Source organism: Oryx dammah, unplaced genomic scaffold (assembly GCF_014754425.2).
Source record: "Oryx dammah isolate SB20612 unplaced genomic scaffold, SCBI_Odam_1.1 HiC_scaffold_3, whole genome shotgun sequence".
Classification (NCBI taxonomy): Eukaryota; Metazoa; Chordata; class Mammalia; order Artiodactyla; family Bovidae; genus Oryx; species Oryx dammah.
Genome location: NW_024070187.1, coordinates 446,381 through 468,321, shown reverse-complemented (window position 1 = coordinate 468,321; position 21,941 = coordinate 446,381). Strand labels below are relative to the sequence as shown.

The window sequence follows — 21,941 nt, the reverse complement described above, 5'->3', positions numbered from 1 at the left end:
GGTATTCCCATCTCTTTATTAATTTCCCAAAATTTGTTGTGATCCACATAGTCAAAGACTTTACTGTGGTCAATAAAACACAAGTGGATATTTTTCTGGAATTCCCTTGCTTTTTCTGTGATTCAATGAATGTTGGCAATTTGATCTCTGGTTCCTCTGCTTCTTCTAAATCCAGCTTGTACATCTGGAAATTCTCATTCATTTGAAGCCTAGCTTGAAGGATTTTGAACATTACCTTGCTAGAATGTGAAGTAAGTGCAATTGTGCACTAGGTTGAACATTCTTTGGCATTTCCCTTTTTGGAGATTGAAATGAAAACTGACCTTTTCCAGTCCTGTGGCTGGAATTACAGGGTATAATGAACTCATTTAAAAAATACATTCAAAGGAACCTGAGAACTTAAATGAAAGACTTCAATAAATTGCTTCCTAAAATAGTCAGTAAATAAAAAAAAAAATTTAAGAGGAGTTGCAATAGAAGGGTGTGAAATCTCTTTCTCCATGTCTTAAAATTATAACATTCCCACATATGTTCACAGTGGTTTAAATATTTCACATTACATAGTGAATATTGAAAGACATACAAAAAGAGGTTACTTCCAACTAGGTAATGTTATAATTTCCCCCAATGGAACTATGATTTCCTTTCTAAATATAGGAGCTCTCCTTTTTTGAGTCTGAGATTGGACTTTCTTATGGTTGACTTGTTAACACATTTATCTTTGTCTGTGTTAGGTTAGATCAGTAACTCTGAAGACTCTGGTTTCTTTACTAAAAATTGCTTCAATGGTATATTTATCACCTGGTTGGCAAATGCTGGGTAATTTCCAGAACAAGAACTTACTATGAACCTGGGTGTGATCTGTGAGACAGAAATCAAAATATATTATTTTTTTTCCTTCATGTAATGAAATATATCCTATCTTTGCTGCCAGAGTCCCCAAAACTCACAAAACATAAACTGACTGTCATTCACAGTCTCACATTCTCTTCCAATCTACACAGTAAAGTCTAAGTTCAATTACACAGATGGCGAGGTCAAATTTCCAAAAAGGGACCACACTCCATTTTTGCTATTGCCAAGTATACATAAATATCTTAAGTTTCAGTAAATCTCAATACAAGATAAATAGTTACTCAAGCTCTCTATGGACCAGAGTTTATTATGTGAGTGTCTGCTTTCTATTGCAGGTAAAGAAGTTTGTGGTCTTTCATGGAACTTCCATTTACCAACCTGGAAATGGCATTCATTTTACTAGCTTTTGTTATCTTTTCCTTCTTTACCCTGGCTTCCATCTACACTAATCCCGATGAGAGGAATGAAGGTAAGGAGAGAGAGCTCTTCATAATAGTCTCCATTTCCTTCCCCCACCCAATCTTCTTTCTCTATGATTTGATTTGATTTAATTTCTAATTGTATGTTTGAGTGTGTGTGTGTGTGTGTGTGTGTGTGAGAGAGAGAGAGAGAGAGAGAGAGAGAGAGAAAGAGAGAGAGAGAGAGTTTGCTTAATAGCCTGAAATATCTACTATAATATTTTGCCCATATTTATTAAGAAATATTTGGAAATGGTAACAGCTATTCACATGACTTTTAATCTCAGAATTTGATGGATCTTAATGCCCTAAATATTATATATATATAAATTTTTTCTTTCACCATCCTTTGTTCCTGCCCCTCATCCCTGTTGCCCATTAGAAACTTAACATGTGCAAAAAAGTCCAGTGTCTTTCAAAGTCTTTAGAGGTAATTTTTCACAAGAAACAAATTCCATTATTTTGTAAGTATACCGTGTGTGTGGGGTGTGCATTTTTGTTCAGCTCTACATAGGAAGGAAAAGAATTAAAGTGTTTTTTTTTTTTTTTAACTAATGAGCTCTTGTCAAAGCCCAAATATCTTTCAGAAAATACGTGGAAGTATTTAAATAACTCAACACCATGTTTTCTCTTTGCCAATAACAACAAGTATAATTTATATGCATAATTTAAATTGCTGTTATTTTACTGTAGTTCAGGGCCCACCATGTTTTATAGAAAATTAATGGTAACTGACCATTTTTGAGGCCAAAAATTTTAATGTGTGTGTATATGTATGTGTATAGTTATAAATGTATAACATATGCCAAGAAAATAACACAGAATTTAGGAGAATAAGACAAAATTGCAAAAAGAAAACTGTGTTTCTTAAAATTGTGATATCTCTTTATTAGCTTCTGGCTATGAAAGAAGTGCTGTCTGTTAAATACATTATTATTCTCTATCTTATACAACACTTGTAGGAAACAAAGAAACAAAAAGCATTGTAAATAGACATTCCCTTTTGTGTTGACATGAAGATTAGGAAAATTAATTGAAGTCCATAAAGTATTTCTCATGCTCCATATTGTTTTAGTTTAATGGGTTTGGTTGAAAGAAAGAGTAAAACCAAAATACCAATTCAGTTCAGTTCAGTCGCTCAGAGGTGTCCAACTATTTGTGACACCATGGACTGCAGCACACCAGGCCTCCCTTCATCACCAACTCTCGGAGTTTACTCAAACTCATTTCCATTGAGTTGGTGATACCATACAACCATCTCATCCTCTGTCGTCCCTTTCTTCTCCCACCTTCAACCTTTGCCAGCATCAGAGTCTTTTCCAATAAGTCAGTTCTTCGAATCATGTGGCCAAAGTACTGGAGTTTCAGCTTCAGCATCAGTCCTTCAAATGAACACCCAGAACTGATCTTTAGAATGGACTGGTTGGATCTCCTTGCAGTCCAAGGAACTCTCAAGACTCTTCTCCAACACTGTAGTTCAAAAGCATCAATACTTCAGCACTCAGCTTTCTTTATAGTCCAACTTTCACATCCATACATGACTACTGAAAAAACCATAGCCTTGACTAGATGGACCTTTGCTCGCAAAGTAATGTCTCTGCTTTTTAATATGTGGTTTAGTATCCTTTTAATTTTTGATCCTAATGTTTCTTCCAAGGAGCAAACATCTTTTACTTTCATGGCTACAGTCACCATCTGCAATGATTTTGGAGCCTAAGAAAATTAAGTCTGTCACTGTTTCCATTGTTTCCCCATCTATTTCCCATGAAGAGATGGGACCAGATGCCATGGTCTTAGTTTTCTGAATGTTGAGTTTTAAGCCAGCTTTTGCACTCTCCTCTTGCACTTTCATCAAGAGGCTCTTTAGTTTTACTTTCTGCTGCAAGGGTGGTATCATCTGCATATCTGAGGTTATTAATATTTCCCCCAGCAATCTTGATTCCATCTTGTGCTTCATCCAGTCCAGCATTTCTCGTGATATATTCTGCATAAAAGTTAAATAAGCAGGTGACAATATACTGCCTTGATGTACTCTTTTCCTTATTTGGAACCAGTCTGTTGTTCCATGCCCAGTTCTAACTGTTGCTTCTTAACCTGCATATAGATTTCTAAAGAAGCAGATCAGGTGGTCAGGTATTCCCATCTCGTAAAGTATTTTCCACAGTTTGCTGTGATCCACACAGTCAAAGGCTTTAACATAGTCAATAAAGCAGAAATAGATATTTTTCTGGAACTTTCTTGCTTTTTTGATGATCTAACAGATGTTGACAATTTGATCTCTTATTCTTCTGATTTTTCTAAATCCAGCTTGAACATCTGGAAGTCCATGGTTCATGTACTATTGAAGCCTAATTTGGAGAATTTTGAGCATTATTTTGCTAGTGTGTGAGATTGTGCGGTAATTTGAACAATTACTTTAACTAAATAGTAGTGTCTTTCTCTCACACATAAAGAAAACCTGGGAGTAGTAGGTTCCCTGCTGACAACATGCACTCCCTGGCATCCTGGACCCAGGCCACAGTGTCTTGGTTCTCTCCAATCTTCTGCTACAACTCCTAAGTCTGGCCAATGTATCATTGGATGTCAGTCAGCAGGAAGGAAGACGGCACATCTATATTAAGGACACTGCCAGAAGCTACATATACCACATCCCTTTGGCCAGAATTTAGCCCATGGCCATACCCACAGGAAAACTGGGAAATGTAATAGTTATTTTAGAAGACATGTACTGAGCAAAACCTTTGGGTTTGTTCCTAAAGGAGGAGGAGTACAACCAGCAGTGTCTGCCAGACACATAAACTTATAACCACATATTCACTCTAGGGCTGGTAGTCATTAAACAGGGAACATTTGAGCTAGAAGGAATGTTAAGAGAGCATCTAATTTACTGATGCTTAACAAGAAATAAATATCAGAAAGATGCATCATGCTTGGCACCCATCACAAGCCAAGCAAATATGTATCTCTGGATGTTATACTTGGCTATATCTTTAAAACAAAGCCTCCTCCACTCCCGATTTTTCTAGCTTTCATCTTTGGTTAAGAAGCACTTTCAGATGTGACAACATCCGAGACTCACAAATGTTTAGCAAGTTTCTCAAGTGTTCAGTTAGTAAAAGAGCTAAAACTAGAGCACAGGCTCCCAATTCCAAGTTCCTGTCCACTGTCTGGACCCCTGTGACTCCTTAGTTTTGATCCATGGTCTGAGCCAGTCATAGAAATTTACCTTTTTATTACATTTTTATACTCCATTTTTCATAATTTCCTTTTTCTTCAATTCTGTTTCTCCTATATATGATGATGTTTATTTTCTAAGCTAAAGCAATTCCTACTTTTAAATACTGTTACACTAACGAAACTAGAATTCTGCTCAAGGATTCCCATCAAAGAACACTCTTCCTTTCCTTCATAACCACCAGGTCAGTTACAAGCATAATTTTGCATGAAAGTACAAAATGTATATGCTTTCCTAAATGTCATAAGATCCATGAGTAAAATACACTTTTATTAAAATAACAGATCTCTTTTAATTTCCTTTATGGCACAAGCAGTGAATTACGGGAGCCATTAAAAATAAAGTTGAGAGACATTTAATTTCACATGTTTATTAAAGATCTAATAGGCTCTGCTATGAGTAAAGGTGAATCTAAAGCTGAAGAGACTCAGTTCCTATATCAGGAACTGGCATAGTCTCATGCAGGATTCAGTTGTATAACCAGACCAGGCTCAGTAAATGTTTGACCAGAGGTTTTGACTAAGGACGATGAGATCATAACTGAAGTTCTTCCTCAGGGGAATTGAGGGATTTATAGAAGAGATGACCACCCTGGTGCAGTTGATATTGACAAAGTAAGATGGATAGGGTGAATTCCAAGTAAGAAAGGTACTGAAATGAAAAGTTAAATATATGAGATTAAAAAATCAGCTATAATTTTGAATGCATCTCAAGTCAAGAAAGGAATTGAACGGAACTGATCATTGACCAGTATCTTCTGAAGCCCTTCAGAGGTCAAAAGAGGAACCACACTTTTTAATAAGGTATTTCTTAAACCTAAAAGAAGTGAGCATATGCCTCAACCTCCCATGTGAGGTCAGAGGCTATCAAGCTCTAACTTGCCTACAAATCATATAGAGATTTTAAGAAAAAGTAGACTACGTTCAGTAGGTCTGGGTGGGGCATTTTTGCATTTCTAACAGGCTTCTAGGTGATAATCATCATCCAGAAGACTAACCAAGCCACAGATGTGACACTCCCAAACCTCAGGAAGTCAGACTCATCTGTGTGCAGCAGGGGAGAAGGGAGCTTGGCTATGTGGCTGGTTGTCCACGTTCCATCAATCAAGGTGTTACATGGCACAGGGCACATAGAACAGGAGGAGATGGTCTCAGCTTCCAGTACAGTCTTGTCTCAAGTCCTAACACATAAAAAGTGGGTAAATTCACATTTAAGAAAAATATTTTATGTCTTTAGAAGAGGTGAGAACCATTGAAAATCATTCTTAATTATTTTTTAGGAAAAAAATCTTAATCAATTGATTTACAATGCTATGTTAGTTTCAGGTGTACAGCACAGTGATTCAGCTATATAGGTCTACTGTTTCAGATTATTTTCCCTTATATACTCAGATAAAATACTGAGTATAGTTCCCTGTTCTATACAATAGGTCCTGGTTATGAGAGTTATTCTTTAAAAAAATCAGAAAATTTTAGCATTGTAAGATTTCTAAAACTCTTAATAGTTTGTATATCTCCACTATCTCATTTGTAATTAACATTCTCAATTCTCTTACTCTATGCCTTTCTATAAGAGAACAGTTAAGATAACTTTCTTATTGAAAGAGGGTATAAAGTATGACAAAGCCCTGAGATATTTCAAAAAATTTTACTTTTTGAGAAACTGACCAAGAACCCACATTTTTCCCATTATTGTAAGAAGTCTCCAGGAAAAGTTTTTCAAAGACTGTCAATTCAACTCTTCTCCTTGGAAGAAGTTTGGTTATTTTGATTCCTAACTGAAGTTACATAGATCATTTACATTTGAATATTCAGAGGTAATTAAGAATGTTGCTTTTTTTCTAGACCATAAGATATATTTTAAAATTTAAAGTCAAAACTTAACATAGTGCTTGTTTGCAAATCTGAGTCCAATAAAAGCAGAATTCAGTCACTGTAGAAAACCATGTAGCCCAAAAGAAATCTTGCCTGAGCAAGGAAGCTTCACCTACTACCACTGTGATGAAAAGTATTGTCTCCCATGGACTTTCTAATCACACCAACAGATTCTTGCATTACACAAGCACTCAGAATTAGTCATCCCAGATCGTTATTGATGTCCTTTGAGATTCATATGTGCTTATTTCAATGCCATATTGTCTATCTTCAAATAACAAAATAAAATATTTGTCACTTGATAATTATAGAATTAACTTGGATGGTGCATTTCCAAAAAAGTTTTAAGAATCCACTCAACCTGAAAAAAAAAAAAATGGCTATCTTATCTTGATGACTTAAAAATTGAGAAAAATTAGTCACAAAGGTAGTGAAACCAGAATAATGCAGGACTACTTTTTCCCCGCCCAGAACACTGTTTACTGGACTCCCTATCTCATTGTCAGAATAAAAGCAACGATGACAGAAATGTTTATTAGGTGCCTTCCATGTAAAAAGCAAGATGCCAAGCACTTTAGATTACTTTGTTAATGTGTTTAATCTTAAAATAACCTTATGAGAAAGGTAATAGTAACCTCACTGTTTACAAGTGAGGACTTTGAAGCTTTAGCTTTCACTTCAGACTACTGGGCTAATGAATGAATCGTACAGGTGGGACTCTAGTACAGGATCCAGAACCTGGTGCACTTTCTCTCCAGATTCCCTTGAAAAAGGTATTTGCTTTTTTTAAAAATGCATGTACCTCTCTTTTTTCCTACAAAGAACTTAAATTGGCTAAAATATATATAATAAGATAAAGCTAAATTTTCAGTAAGTAGATAAAGAAATCCAACAAAAGGGAAAAATAAAGGTGAGGAAAATAAAAATGAAAAGTCTTGGTGAGGAGAAGACTAGCATCCCATTTCAGTGAAAAGTACAAATTGTGTTATTAAAGATTCCTGTGTTCCTGTCCTGGTTTTGCCATTGGTTACTCTGTGACTTAAGAAAATTGCACAAATTCCTAAAGCCTTTGTTTGTCATGTGATAGATATAAAATGACACTTGTCTCATAGAGTTGAAGTGAGACGTACATTAACAAAAGCATGGAAATGCAGAAGGGTGGCTGCTTTTGAAGTTTTCTCTTTTGAAGTCTTCATGATTAGGAATTTTAACAGAGCAATTAGAGTCATTATAAATTAAAGGAAAATATTTACTACAGAACAAAGAAAATTTACCTCAGGCAATCCACACACTGGGTCAAGATATTTGTTTTAAATATAGTATACATCAATATAATCTATTCAATACCCATCAACTACAAGATGAAATCACATGTAAAAGATAAAAAACATGATTTCAGGGAATGGTAAAGACTCTTGGAGTCACGCAGACAAAGCCATTCACAAATGAACATTTAATAGAGTTATACTGCCTACCAGATGAGGAAAAGAAAGATGTACAGAAACCTAAAAAATAAAGTGACTATCAAAAGATAGAAACACATCTAAGAAAACTAATGAAACCTTGAATATTTTTTGCAAAATGTATCCTCCATAAAATTGTGCTATGGAAACCACAAGTAAAGAGTGGTCCCCCAAACCAATGCCTCCTCCATTCTTTATGTTAAAATTAGCTTATAGCTGCAGCTACAAATTTCCTTTTATTAAATAAGTGATATAATACATATATTTTTATTATTTTGTTTTATTTTTCAAGATAAAGGTCCATTCACTTTTTTTTTTTTTTTTTTTTTGGCTGTCTTATCTCACATTTTACCCTGGAAGTTGATTCACTTTAAATCATTTCCAGTATTTATTACTATCATTAAAAAGAAGTTTCCTGTTATGGAATTATACAGTCAATAGTTTTTATACAAGTATGCTGGATGAATGCTCTTAAATCTACCCACTTGTAGGAAGTGGGTGTGAAATTTGGTCCTATGCTTTCTTTAAAGCCAAACCAGAGGAGGAAACAGAATGAATATTTACCTGAGCCCTGTGCAATTATAGTTAGGAAATTCCCCAAGCTTTTGTTTTCCAAAATCTCCTCACTCTTGTGTTCCAGGAACATTGCAAAGAAGATTTTTTCCATACAATGTGGGAAGGACTTGCTTTCCATTCTTTCTCTTGATGCCTAGAGATTCTTGAGGGCTCTGTTGTTTACCTAGGGCCGGGACAAACACAGACCTTTCCCCTTTTACCTGAACCTGTTGGTGAGGACAGAAAGCTCCTTGTTCTTTGTCTCATGGATGGCTTGGCTGAGATTAGAGTTGTTTGTCTCCTCCCCCTCTGAAATTAGCTAACACACAAAGATAAACTTTTCCTGCACAGCTAACTGAAGGGGAATTCCACTGATGACAGAACAATGCAAAAAATTAAAGCATACCACCTGGAATGTCTCCACTACTCCCTATGAAGCTAAGGAGAAACCAGCTGATGAGGCATAGTGATCTCAGTCCTTGGGTGACTTCTCTATCACAAGATTCTGAATAAAATCAAAATCATTCCTATTTTGGTTTTTGTCTTCCTAAATAGGATAATCTGATATGTATATGATAAAAATACTATATATTTTTAGCAACTATAATTTAGCTACAAAATATAATGCTATATGTTAGCAACTATAGTTGCTAATTGAAATATGATGATTTCTAGTATCAAGGAAAGATGTGTTCACGCATCTTTCACACATAGAATCTCATAAGATACTGTAACTAGTTGGTTTTAAACTTTTTTTTGGCTGAAAACCACTTCCAGATTCCCCGCCTACACACTTAACTTACATGTGCACAACTGAAAGTTTCATAAGACAATATTTAATCTCACTGCAAGCAATACATTTTAGTACTTTGTATAATACTTTGCATAATAATTTTTAATACTTTATCTTTCTTTTTAAAGCTGACATCAATCCATCTAATAGACCACATGATATATTAAATTTCAATTAAGTTCTATAAAATTCCATTAAATTCTAACCATGTCTCAATTCTAAATTCAGCAATAGCATCAAGTATAGCAATGTATATGTACAAATGAAATGTAAATGTACATGGCTTGATTCTTTACCACTGAACCACCAGGAAAGTCCCAAAACAATAAATACCCATAGATTGTTTCTTTAGACAGGTTTAACATGAATTCCAAATATTATAAGCAGAATACATCATCTCACTCATTCCCTAACTTTTCCTACTGCTACTACTAGTAGCTCATATTGTTTTATGTGTGTGAAAAAAGTGAAAGTGTTAGTTGCTTCGTCATGTCCAACTCTTGGGCCACCAAGCTCCTCTGTCTATGGAATTCTCCAGGCAAAAATACTGGAGTGAGTATCCATTCCCTTCTCCAGGGTATCTTCCTGACCAAGGGCTCTGACCTGTGTCTCCTTCACTGTAGGCAGATTCTTTACCATCTGAGCCATCATGGAAGTCTCTGTTTTATGTATATTCATCATTTAACCCCCATATTAAACTTATGAGGTAGATATTTCCACTGTACTGTATCTAAAAACCAAAAGAATACAACTTAGCATACTATTTATAAACAGGATCCTGACCCATGAACTTCTGAATGAACAGAACTGCCATGATTAAGCTGGTTTATGTATAGAGACAGGATGTGAACTATTTATAAGGCTCATTCTTGAAAACTCATTGATATACTTCACAAATGACCGCAGAAAACAGAACTCAATACAGAGAGGCTCTCCATGCACTCCATGTACATTGGATCACTTCCCATAATGTTCAGGTTTGATATACCAATAAATGGAGAAATATATTTTAACCGTAATCAAAACGTAACAAGGATGCATATGCCTGCTGGACAAAAGAAATTATTAATGCATGGCAAAGTCAAATATAAAAAGTTTTACGATATCCATTTTTTATATCATTCAGACATCTGGTTCCTTTTATTTCCTTGAAGTATGAAGAATTAATTTCCACCAGTTTTATTATTCTTTAGTTTTCAAGTTGAAAGATGTGAAGCTGCAGTATAAGTTTAGAAGAGCTTAGTGTGACTGGCTCCTCATACCTTTAGAGAAGACTTTGGTGTGATGCAGCCTATTTCCTGTCTGGATTATATTGTCCACCTGCACCAGGCCCTGTCTTTGAAAACTGCCTGCTCTAATGACCAATAGGAAGTATAAAATGTAAGTGACCCAACAGGGAATTTTAAGTGTATCCTAGGTAGGAAATGGTCCTTCATCAAAGGAGCGTCCAGCCTCCTGACAAACAGGGGCTTCCAACTCTTCACCACTCCCTCACCACACCAGACCCTGTGGGAGCTACCTGGTGAGAGCCCTGTGACTCTACCGTGATGCATGGAGCTTGAGAGATATTAAGTCCAAGACTGGTAGCTCTCTTCCTCGTTGAGATAAATTTCAAATTATTTTGAAATCCCTTAGTAATATTCTAAAACATTTTCTGTTAAGAATTTCTCCAGATGTTTCAGCTGCTGTTATACGACAGTGTCAGTGTGTATCTTTCCCATGCTTCCTACCTGAAAAGACTAGATGGAGGTTCATTAGAAAGCAACAGCTAGAATATATGTGCTAGAGTCAGAGAGAAATGAATTGGCTCCTGCCCCTATTACTCACTTGCAGTAACTTGAACAAACTTTATAAATACTCCAAGGTTCACTTCACCTATATAATAATAATTATCTGCACAAAGCTTCTGTAAAATTTAAAATATGATAAAATACTTAAAAAAACACTACCTACCTATTTTAAGAATGAAATCATAACTAGTGCGTTCCTTATTTCATTCTTATTCTTCTTGTTCAAACTGTTCTTTGTTTTGAGTCTGTAATCTGCTGTTTGTAGGGTGAGGTGGTTCAAGTGACTTTGTAACCACCAACCTGCTATGGTTAGGGAGCTTGCTGTCTGCTAAGCTGATGGCTTGGTGTTGTTACTAGAATACTCTTTTGGCATTTCTCCTATTACAAATCATTCGTTTGCTCCATAGTACAATTATGTTGAAATTAGTCTTTTTTCTATAATTATATTTTGTTCTTTTGGTGTTTTTTTGTTTTGGTTTGATTTTCTTAGTGACACTAGTAGATAAAAGTATACGCTGAGAACCTTCTTCTCAGCTCTGTAGCAGACATGACCTTTTCTTAAAAAAGAAAAGATACCTCCTTTAATCTGGAAAGATTTGCTGAGGCTTCTCTGTCCATGGAATTTTCTAGGCAAGAATACTGAGCGGTTGGTTTGTCATTTCTTCCTCCAGGGAATCTTCCCAATCAAGGGATCAAATCTAAGTCTCTTGCATTGGCAGGCAGATTCCTTACCACTAAACCTCCTGGGAAGCCCTTGGTTCTACAGCTATACCATAAATAAGCACCAGGCTTCTGCCACATGGAAAAAGATTTAAATGTGGAGTGTAAAAGTAGGAAGCATTCAATCATTTTAAATAAAGAAGATAAGAAATCAAATTGGACAAGGATGTTCAATAAAGCCATGTTTATTGTAGTGGAAAGTGAAAACATGACAAATCATAGCAGGTGCACAGAGGAATACTGTGTAGTAGCTGGGAAATTTCCACATGCACTGTCACTGAAATATCCAGAAGTTCACTAAGTGAAGCAGAATGCTGCTGAATGGGATAAGATCTGGCTTGCACTTTTAGGTTTATGTAGATATTTGTGTGTATGTCTGCTTTTATATACATACAAATATACATATATGTATATATCTACACAAAAGTATATATACAAAAAAAATATATATATATATATATATATGCATATACAAAGAGGTACATGCATATATAGTGGTAAAGAATCCACTTGCCAATGCAGTAGATTCCCAGGTTGGGAAGCTTGCCTGGAGGAGGAAATGGCAACCCATCCAGTATTCTTGCCTGGATAATTCCATGGACAGAGGAGCCTGGCAGACTCCAGTCATGAGGTCACATAGACGCAGACACAACTGAGTATGCATGTAACTGCAAACATGCATATATACATATGTATATGTTTGCAGTGTAGTGCATGTGTACTCAGTCATGTCTGACTCTTTTGCATCCTTATGGGCTGTAGCTCACCAAGCTCCTCTGTCCATAGGATTTTCCAGGCAAGAATACTGGAGTGAGTTGCCACTTCCTTCTCCCAGGTTATATATGCTTATCTGTAGGTTCATACAGGTAAATCAATCTGTTGACCATATTGACAATGATAAGGCCACACTAAAACTGGCAAGAGTAACTCTGGACAGAGTAGTTGGAGGAAGGGGCTTCAGACCCTTTTGAACTGATTGACTGTTGATAATTTTCCTCCTGGCATGTTATAAATGTTTCACAGCTCAATAATCATATAGAGCTGTTTCAAATTTACAAAGTACTTTCACATTCTTCACTGGACTCGCATAAACCTGTGACGTTGAGTCCTGGGGAGGCAGGAAGACCCTTGTGTCCTTCCTGAGCTGGGACAGTAGATATGTGATTTCTGAAGTTACACATCAAGTAAGCAGCAGACCATCTATCCTGACACGAACGCAATGACCTCTATACTCCCAAGTAAGCAAAATCTCCACCTAAAAAGCCCTGTGAACTCATGCTCGCCCTGACAGGATCTCTGGCCCTCATGTCAGAGGGTTCCTCATTGTAACTCCCTGCAGCTGGTTCCACACTGCTATAGCTCCCTTCTGAACAGACAACATTTTCATTCAGTCATTGAACAAATATTTCATTGAACATCTGCTGTATTCTACACATTGACAATATGGTACTGAATATGCCATTTGATCATGCATTTGGCAAATATTGATTGAAAGTTTAGCCTGTGTTCACTAATATTTGATTTAGGCAGATATTGACTCTTTCAATCAATAAAATTGCCCTTGTAAACGTACATGCACAGTATTTCTAAGCTTTGACATTAAATATTTAACCAGGTAACTATTTTATTACATCTAAGTGAACAGTGAAAATGAAGTCGCTCAGTCATGTCTGACTCTTAGCGACCCCATGGACTGCAGCCTACCAGGCTCCTCCATCCATGGGATTTTCCAGGCAAGAGTACTGGAGTGGGGAGCCATTGTGCTAAGAAGAAATAAAAGGTGGCAAAGTGTGTATAATATGGAAATTTGACTAGACAGAAGAGATCCAGAAAAATATCTCTGAACAAATTACATTTAAGCTGTGGGTTGATGGAGTTTAGTGTAAGGCAAGAGGAGAGAAGGAGGAAAGAGAAACACATTCTGTCTTTGAAGTCACTGAACAGACAGGCCATTCAATGGAAAGGGGCACAGAGAACTAACAGGATGTCTAGTGTGGTTTGACGATAGAGGGTCATCAGGGTGTCTGGGACAAGGGAGGCAAAGGAACTGAAATCCAAATTCAGGATTTCTGATTTTACCCATGAAGCAAGGGTACAACAGTTAATGATTTTAATTGGAGAGGTGGGAAGATATGATTAGATATACATTTTAAAAGGTCATTGAGACCACAGTGGAAAGACAATGCTGGCCAGAAGTAGACTAGGTAAGGAAGGGACAATGGAAGTGTTTCCACTCAGTACTACTGGAATTTTGAAAGCAATTTCATGAAAAATAGAAATAACAAAAGCATAATTTCAAAAACCATGAATCAGATGAGCACAAAGTGAATAGATTTCTCATCTTTGAAAAAATTTCTCTGCTTTGCAAGTTGTATCAGTCTGCCAATAAAAAAGGTTTGATTTAAATTTATTTGTTTGTAAAGGAGAATCACCCAATTATTTCATGCTAATCAAGCACCAAGATCATTTATCATTAAACAGTCTGTACATTTTTTCTAGACATGGCTTACAAATCAAGGTCAACAAATAGCCAAAAGACATAAACCTTACAGCTCAAGAGCAGTGAGGCAAAACCAGTGCAGGGAGAATGCAGGTTTTACTCATGTAATTGTGACCGGGAGGGTACAATAGCACTACAGTATTTTCCAAAAACCACAACAAAGAAACACAAAACATACAACTCCAGTTGCATGATAGACATATGCATCAAATATTACTATGTTAATCTGAAAGTACCAAAACACATTCAGCAAGTTACAGTTGATAACTTGATACAAAATTTTTTTTATCTTTCATACAGAATATGAGTTGTCTGTAAAATAAGAACTGATGATATCTGCAGAGCAAATAACACTATTTTGAGTGTTTACTTACATGTTTATTCCTCATTTGAGACTCATGACCATGTTTTAAAGTAAGTGTGGATCATCATCTCTGCTTCAAAGATAAGGAAACCAAACTCCCTGGAGCAGCATGCCCAAGGCCCCAGCTAAGGAGATGTGGTGTCTTGGTCTGGTGCATGATTGCAGGTTGTTCTTTTTAATCAGCACAGAGGAGTCAGACATAAATGTGGAAAGTGGGACTGATTCAGATCTAGTTGTGGGTCTGAGGGTAAGTTGTTGAATTAACCCTCACACCTAAATTTCATAAGCAAAGACCAACAACCATTACTTACTATAGTAGTAAACTTTTTGTAAGTAAACAGTAGCTTCCAACCCACCCTGGAAAAATATAAAGTAGTATTGAAAACAAATGGTACAAATGGAAAGCCAGTGTATTGACTACATCTTCTTTGGTTCCTCTGAAGTCTTGTTTCCAATTACTTTTGCTTGAAAATAAATTGCTTATATTGGAATGTAAATACAACATCCTTTGGCCCCAGGGAATTTCAGCATTAGGATAGCAGTGAAGTCCTAAAGAATGCCTAATGCTTGTGAAGACTGTGTGAGCTCCTTTCTGATTCTCTAGGAATTCAGGTCGGATTGGCACGTTGATCATCCTGGACTATTTCCATGCCATGTGGGTGAACTGCTGGACATTCTGAACAAATATTCACAGTGGTACTGAGAGTGCCAAAGGCCACAGGCATCAAAGTTTCCAGTTGAATTGTTGGAAGTAAAATGCCTGGATCCTGAATTGGACCCCTCTGATTTTACTTTATAAAAATGAGAAAAGTTGCTGTTGATAATAGGCTACTTAAGATTACTGGCCAGTCTGTAGATTCACTGTTCTTGCACATAGATTCAGAACTAATTTTCTGCAATCTTTCTGTTCCCATTGGGCATCTTGTGCTCTTATGAACCACACATTCCAGGTTAAGAAGGCATGACCAAGTGGCAAGAATGGGGGTCATGCTCTCTGTTTCTCCCACCTGGAAGCCAAGTGCCTGACTGGGATGATTTAGGACTACAGCTGCTTATTGCTGAGGGCAAATTTCAAATTCATTGTAAATGAAATCATAGCATCCTCTCTGCATCAATACTCCTGACACACCTAATTCAGGGAAATAGGCGGACCGATTTAATATTTGATCAAAGGGATATTTGAAAAGAAGAAGATGCAAACAAGCATTTAATAGTGGGTCATTAGAAGTGGGAATAAGAGCTGCTGCTGCTAAGTCGCATCAATTGTGTCCGACTCTGTGCGACCCTATAGACGGCAGCCCACCAGGCTCCTCTGTCCCTGGGAGTCTCCAGGCAAGAATACTGGAGTGGGTTGCCATTTCCTTCTCCAGTGCATGCAAGTGAAAAGTGAAAGTGAAGTATCTCAGTCATGTCCGACTCTTAGCGACCCCACTGACTGCAGCCTACCAGGCTCCTCCATCCATGAGATTCTCCAGGCAAGAGTACTGGAGTGGGGTGCCATTGCCTTCTCCGGGGAATAAGAGCAGATAGCAAATTTTTTCCTCTCTATGATTTCTTAGAAGTACAATCAGTAGCCAGTCAGTAGAGGGAAATGTTTTACAGACACTTGCATTCAAGAAAAAGAGTCTGCTCTATTGTCAGGTACTGCTTCTGTGGAATTCACTTCCCGCCAGACACTGTGGGAAATACTGAGGAACACTGAGTTTTCCTTTTCCCAGTGAACTCTGAGGAAGACATCCATTCAGACAGATAATTCCTTAGTTATACATAAAAAGGGCATCACTTTTCACTTCTCCTTTTTTTGCTCAAGGCTTTATAAGCAGGCATGTCCTGCTTATAGAGTAGAGCACCCTAACGTTGTAAAACTGGTCTTTCTTACAATAGAAGCTGTAAAAGGACCAACAGTTCTAAAGTGAGGAAGAACAGAATGAAGATCCATGGGCAGCAAAATCTTTGTTCTAGTTATTCAATACTTCATTTATATAACATGATTTCAGTAAGTTCAAAAATGTGAACTGAATTATAAAATTCTAAAAATTAACCAGACAAACTGAAAGCCACAGTGATATATTAAAATGACTAAATTGAAACAAACAATAAAAATACCAAAAAAGCAGAATATCTGGAATATTCACATGCTACTGGGGTGAATGCAAAATAAACTGATGCAGCCATCTGAGGAAGACAAGACTTTGGGTGCACTTGTAGAATAGAAAGAAAGCCTGATATTATTATCACTGGGATCCCTGAACTGAACATGCCTTTGAGATTTGATGCAGTGCTGGGCGCATTGGCAGGACTCAGTGGAGGTTAGCACTTCTGTGTCCTTTCTGAGACGGGAGAAATCAGAAGAGCCAGGAAAATAGGAGCTTTCAGGGAAGACTTGCTTCCTCAAGCCTCTGGCTGAGCACAGCAAGTGTCCTATCAAGGTATTGGCATCAGGAGCAGTTAAACCCAAATTAGTCATCTCTGGCCTACAGGGGATGCCCTTGTTGGGGAATCCTGGGAGGGTCTTGGGTCCTCACCTTTTGAGGACTCCTCCTTTGTCAAATTTACTATGTGTGCTTCCTTTTCTTCCATCAGCCCTGGAATGGGAAGAAGAAAGTTCCAACTACTTTCAGAACTGAGCAAATAAAGTTGTTGTTTTTTCTTTTACAATTGGTTCCATTGCAGAGAGGGCATTAAACTGATTTATTCAAATCAATTCTGGGTAAAAGAGAGTTTAAGAATGAGTTCTGTTTCCCCAGGAAACCCGGCTTTCCCCAGGAAACTCGATTGATTAGCACTTGAAGTGTGGTGGGTGTGTGACTGGCTTTGGAGGGACTGGGGGCTGGCTGGCACTCCAGACAGGCTCAGTAACGCATTTTCCTGGGGGACTTGAGTGAGATGTAGTCCTTTTTGGTATCAGGGGATGCCCTGATTCTTTTTGTGTGTGTGAGTGTTTTTTTTCTTTTTTTGTTAATTAATTTATTTTAATTGGAGGATAATTACTTTACAATATTGTGGTGGTTTTCGCCATACATTGACATGATCAGTCACAGATGCACATGTGTACTCCCATCCTGAACCCTCACCCCCTCCCTCTCCACCCCATCCCTCAGGGTTGTCCCAGGGTATCAGCGTTCAGTGTCCTGCTTCATGCATTGAACTTGCACTGGTCATCTATTTTACATATGGTAATATACATGTTTCAGTGCTAGTCTCTCAAATTATCCCTTCCTCATTTTTACCCACATAGTCCAAAAGTCTGTTCTTCACACCTGTGTCTCTTTTGCTGCCTTGCATATAGGATCATGATTACCATCTTTCTAAATTCCATATATATGCATTAATATATTGTTCTAGTGTTTCTCTTTCTGATTTAACTTTACTGTGTATAATAGGCTCTAATTTCTTCCACCTCACTAGAACTGACTTAAATGAATTCTTTTTTATAGCTGAGTAATATTATATTACACATATGTACCAAAACTTCCTTATCCATTCATCTGCTGACAGACATCTAGGCTGCTTCTGTGTCCTAGCTGTTGTCAACAATGCTGCAATGAACATTGGGGAATACATGTCTCTTTAAATTCTGGTTTTCTCATTGTGTATGCTCAGCAGTGGGATTGCTAGGTCATATGGCAGTTCTATTTCCAATTTTTTAAGGAATCTTCACACTGTTGTCAATAGTAGCTGTACCAGTTTGCATTCCCACTAACTGTATAAAAGGGTTCCCTTTTCTCAACACTCTGTCCATCATTTATTGTTTGTAGACTTTTTCATGACAACCATTCTGACCAGCATGAGATGATACCTCACTGTGGTTTTGGTTTGCATTTCTCTAATAATGAGTGATGGTAAGCATCTTTTCATGTGTTTATTAGCCATCTGTATGTCTTCTTTGGAGAAATGTCTGTTTAGTTTGTTGGCCCACTTTTTGTTTGCCCACTTTTTATTGGGTTGTTTGGTTCCCTGATATTGAGCTGCATGATCTGCTTGTATATTTAGGAAATTGATTCTTTGTTAGTTGTTTCATTTGCTATTATTTTCTCCCATTCTGAAGGTTGCCTTTTCACCTTGCTTATAGTTTCTGTCATTGTGCAAAAGCTTTTAAGTTTAATTAGGTCCCATTTGCTTATTTTTATTTCCATTACTCTGGGAGGTGGATTATAGAGGATCTTGCTGTGATTTTTGTCAGAGAGGGTTCTTCTTATATTTTCCTCTAAGAGTTTTATAGTTTCTGGTCTTACATTTAGATCTTTAATCCATTTTGAGTTTATTTTTGTATAGGGTGTTAGAAAGTGTTCTAGTTTCATTCTTTTACAGCTGGTTGACCAGTTTTGCTACCACCACTTGTTAAAGAGATTGTCTTTTCTCCATTGTATATTCTTGCCTCTTTTTTCAAAGATAAGATGTCCATAGGTGTATGGATTTATCTCTGGACTTTCTATTTTGTTCCATTGATCTATATTTTTGCCTATGTGTCAGGACCAAATTGTCTTGATGACTGTAGCTTTGTAGTACAGTCTGAAGTCAGGAAGGTTGATTCCTCTAGTTACATTCTTCTTTCTCAACACTATTTTGGCTATTATAGTTTTTTTTTTTTTTTAATGTTTCCATGCAAATTGTGAAATTACTTGTTCTAGTTTGGTGACAAATACCATTGATAGCTTGATAGGAATTGCATTGAATCTATAGATTCCTTTAGGTAGTATACTAATTTTCACTATATTAATTCTTCCAATCCATGAACATGGTATATTTCTCCATCTATTTGTGCTATCTTTGACTTATTTCATCAGTGTCTTATAGGCCTCCCCTTGTGGCTAAGACGGTAAAAGCATCTGCCTACAATGTGGGAGACCTGGGTTGGATCCCTTGGTTGGGAAGATCACCTGGAGAAGGAAAATGGCAACCCACTCCAGTATTCTTGCCTGGAAAATCCCATGGATGGAGAAGCCTGGCAGCTACAGTCCATGGGGTCGCAAAGAGTCGGACATGACTGAGCAGTGTCTTATAGTTTTCTATATATAGGTCTTTTTTTTTTTTTACATAAATTTATCCCTAATTATTTTATTATTTTTGTTACAATATTGAATAGAATTGTTTCCTTAATTTCTCTTCCTGTTTCCTGTTGTTAGTGTTTAGGAATGCAAGGGATTTCTGTGTATTAATTTTATATCCTGAAACTTTACTATTTTCATTGATTAGCTCTAGTAACTTTCTGGCAGTATCTTTAGGGTTTTCTATGTAAAGGTTCAGGTCATCTGCAAAAAGTGAGAGTTTTACTTTTTCTGTTTCAAACTAGATTCCTGTTATTTCTTTTTCTTCTCCAATTGCTGTGGCCAATAATTCCAAACTATGTTGAATAGTAGTGGTGACAGTGGGCACCCTTATCTTGTTCCTAATTTTAGAGGAAATGCTTTCAGTTTTCTCCATTAAGTATAATGCTTTCTGCGGGTTTGTCATATATGACTTTTATTATGTTGAGGTATTTTCCTTCTATGCCTGCTTCTGGAGAGTGTTTGTCATAATGGCTGTTGAATTTAGTCAAAGGGTTTCTCTGCATCTATACAGATAATCATATGGTTTTTATCTTTCAATTTGTTAATATGGTGTATCACATTGATTGATTTGCAAGTATTGAAGAATCCTTGCACTCTTGGGATAAAGTCCACTTGGTCATGATGTATAATATCTTTAATATGTTGTTGGATTCTGTTTGCTAGAATTTTGTTGAGGATTTTTGCATCTATATTCATCAGTGATTTTAGCCTGTAATTTTTTTTTTTTTTCTTTTGTGTGTGTGTGTGACATCTTTGTCTGATTTTGGTATTAGGGTAATGGTGGCCTCATAGAATGAGTTTAGGAGTTTACTTTCCTCTGCAATTTTCTGGAAGATATTGAGTTGGATAGATATTAGGTCTCTAAATTTTTGGTAGAATTCACCTAAGAAGCCATCTGGTCCTGGACTTTTGTTTGTTGGAAGATTTTTGATTAGTTTTGATTTCTGTGATTTTGATTGGTTTGTTTAGATTTTCTGTTTCTTCATGGTTCAATTTACCAAGGCTAGATTTGTGGTGCAGGATATGATTTATCCTGTTGAATGTTCTGGGCACACTTGAACAAAAGGTGAAATCCATCATTTTGGGGTGAAAAGCCCTGTGTTTGGGGTGAAAAGCCCTATTTGGCCTAACTGGTCCATTGTATCATTTAAAGCTGTGTTTCCTTGCTAATTTTCTGTCTGGTTGATCTATCCATAAAGACCCACACTGATATTGTGTTACTGTTAATTTCTCCTTTCATACTTGTTAGCATTTGGCTTCCATGTTGGGGTGTTCTTATGTTGGGTGTACATATATTTATAATTGTTATATCTTCCTCTTGGATTGAGCCCTTGATCATTATGTAGTGTCCTTCTTTGTCTCTTATCATGGTCATCTTTTCAAGGTCTATTTTATCTGATATGAGTATTGCAACTCCTGCTTTTTTTTTTTTTTTTTTGTCTCCATTTACATGTCCTTTTCCAGCCCTTCACTTTCAGTCTGTATGTGTCCCTAGGTTTGAGGTGGGTCTCTTGTAGACAGCGTATATAGGGGTCTTATTTTTGTGTCCATTTAGCCAGTCTTTATCTTTTGGCTGGAGCATCTAACCCATGTACATTTAAAGTAATTATTAAGTATGATCCTTACCATTTACTTTCTTGTTTTGAGCTCATTTTTTATAAATCTTTTCTGTGTTTCCTGTCTAGAGAAATTCCTCTAGAATTTGTTGAAGCACTGGTTTGCTTGTACTGAATTCTGTTAGCTTTTGCTTCTCTGTAAAGCTTTTGATTTCTCTTTCATATCTAAATGAGATCCTTACTGGGTAGAATAATCTTGGTTGTAGGTTTTTCTCTTTCATCACTTTAAGTATGTCCAGCCATTCCCTTCTGGCCTGGAGAGTTGACCTGAAAGGTCAGCTGTTATCCTTATAGGGATCCCCTTGTGTGTTATTTGTTGCTTTTCCCTTGCTGATTTTAATGTTTGCCCTTTGTGTTTAACTTTTGTTAATTTGATTAGTATGTGCCTTGAGTTTATCCTGTTTGGGACTCTCTGGGTTTCTTGGACTCGGGGAGCTATTTCTTTCACCATTTTATGAGAGTTTTCAACTATTATCTCCTCAAGTATTTTCTCATGCCTTTCTTTTTGTCTTCTGGGACACCTATGTGTCTTGAGGCATTTAACATTGGCCCACAGGTATCTGAGGTTGTCTTCATTTCTTTTAATTCTTTTTTCCTCTCTCTTTCATTTATTTCCACAATTCTATCTTCCACCTCACTTATCCTCTCTCATCTGCCTCAGTTATTC

The 21,941-nt window shown here is 36.8% G+C and overlaps 1 long non-coding RNA gene across 1 annotated transcript in view; it reads left to right on the top strand.

The window, feature by feature from the left end:
- LOC120861651 overlaps positions 1-21,941 on the top strand; it is a 77,575-nt gene that overhangs the window by 40,861 nt on the left and 14,773 nt on the right. Inside the window, exon 2 of the long non-coding RNA XR_005720569.1 lies at positions 1,191-1,324. This is a non-coding gene — a long non-coding RNA (uncharacterized LOC120861651). The remainder of the gene's footprint in view (positions 1-1,190; positions 1,325-21,941) is intronic.